A 1,383-nucleotide genomic window follows, 5' to 3' on the forward strand; every position below is an offset into this window, starting at 1 on the left:
GTGGAAACCGCGTTAAACTCGTCTCCGTAGTTGAGAGGGAGCGGCCAAAGCAATGTACAATCGTCTTTGTAGTGGAGCTGGGAGGGGCAAGGATAAGGGACGAAGACCGGGGTAACATGTTGGATGCGATCATACCAGCACTAAAGCACCGGATCCCAACAGAACTCCGAAGTTAAGCGTGCTTGGGCGAGAGTAGTACTAGGATGGGTGACCTCCTGGGAAGTCCTCGTGTTGCATTCCCTTTTTAATTTTTTTCGCGCCGCTTGCAAAACAAAACGCCCGTGTAAGTAATATATTTACCGTGTTTTATTATTTTGCACGAGTGCGGTAAGTCATAGCTGGGTGCTCACGATTCACGGGTCCAGCGTCGGCGTTGTGGCGCGGCAAGCGTGCACTGGTGCGGTTGAGAGGGAGGGGTGGAAACCGCATTAAACTCGTCTCCGTAGTTGAGAGGGAGCGGCCAAAGCAATGTACAATCGTCTTTGTAGTGGAGCTGGGAGGGGCAAGGATAAGGGACGAAGACCGGGGTAACATGTCGGATGTGATCATACCAGCACTAAAGCACCGGATCCCATTAAAACTTCGAAGTTAAGCGTGCTTGGGCGAGAGTAGTACTAGGATGGGTGACCTCCTGGGAAGTCCTCGTCTTGCATTCCCTTTTTAATTTTTTTCGCGCCGCTTGCAAAACAAAACGCACGTGTAAGTAATATATTTACCGTGTTTTATTATTTTGCACGAGTGCGGTAAGCAATAGCTGGGTGCTCACGATTCACGGGTCCAGCGTCGGCGTTGTGGCGCGGCAAGCGTGCACTGGTGCGATTGAGAGGGAGGGGTGGAAACCGCGTTAAACTCGTCTCCGTAGTTGAGAGGGAGCGGCCAAAGCAATGTACAATCGTCTTTGTAGTGGAGCTGGGAGGGGCAAGGATAAGGGACGAAGACCGGGGTAACATGTCGGATGCGATCATACCAGCACTAAAGCACCGGATCCCATCAGAACTCCAAAGTTAAGCGTGCTTGGGCGAGAGTAGTACTAGGATGGGTGACCTCCTGAGAAGTCCTCGTGTTGCATTCCCTTTTTAATTTTTTTCGCGCCGCTTGCAAAACAAAACGCACGTGTAAGTAATATATTTACCGTGTTTTATTATTTTGCACGAGTGCGGTAAGTCATAGCTGGGTGCTCACGATTCACGGGTCCAGCGTCAGCGTTGTGGCGCGGCAAGCGTGCACTGGTGCGGTTGAGAGGGAGGGGTGGAAATCGCGTTAAACTCGTCTCCGTAGTTGAGAGGGAGCGGCCAAAGCAATGTACAATCGTCTTTGTAGTGGAGCTGGGAGGGGCAAGGATAAGGGACGAAGACCGGGGTAACATGTCGGATGCGATCATAC

At 51.6% G+C, this 1,383-nt stretch overlaps 3 non-coding genes across 3 annotated transcripts; all 3 read left to right on the top strand.

Annotated features, from left to right (window-relative positions):
* Nucleotides 1-121: 121 nt before the first annotated feature.
* LOC119346665 lies at nucleotides 122-240 on the top strand. The gene has a single exon (XR_005167848.1). It is a non-coding gene; the product is annotated as a 5S ribosomal RNA (ribosomal RNA).
* Nucleotides 241-537: 297 nt separating this feature from the next.
* On the top strand, nucleotides 538-656 carry LOC119346667. The gene has a single exon (XR_005167850.1). It is a non-coding gene; the product is annotated as a 5S ribosomal RNA (ribosomal RNA).
* Nucleotides 657-953: 297 nt separating this feature from the next.
* Nucleotides 954-1,072, top strand: LOC119346666. Its single transcript, XR_005167849.1, has one exon. It is a non-coding gene; the product is annotated as a 5S ribosomal RNA (ribosomal RNA).
* Nucleotides 1,073-1,383: the final 311 nt, after the last annotated feature.

The sequence above is a fragment of the Triticum dicoccoides genome, unplaced genomic scaffold (assembly GCF_002162155.2).
Source record: "Triticum dicoccoides isolate Atlit2015 ecotype Zavitan unplaced genomic scaffold, WEW_v2.0 scaffold47296, whole genome shotgun sequence".
Classification (NCBI taxonomy): Eukaryota; Viridiplantae; Streptophyta; class Magnoliopsida; order Poales; family Poaceae; genus Triticum; species Triticum dicoccoides.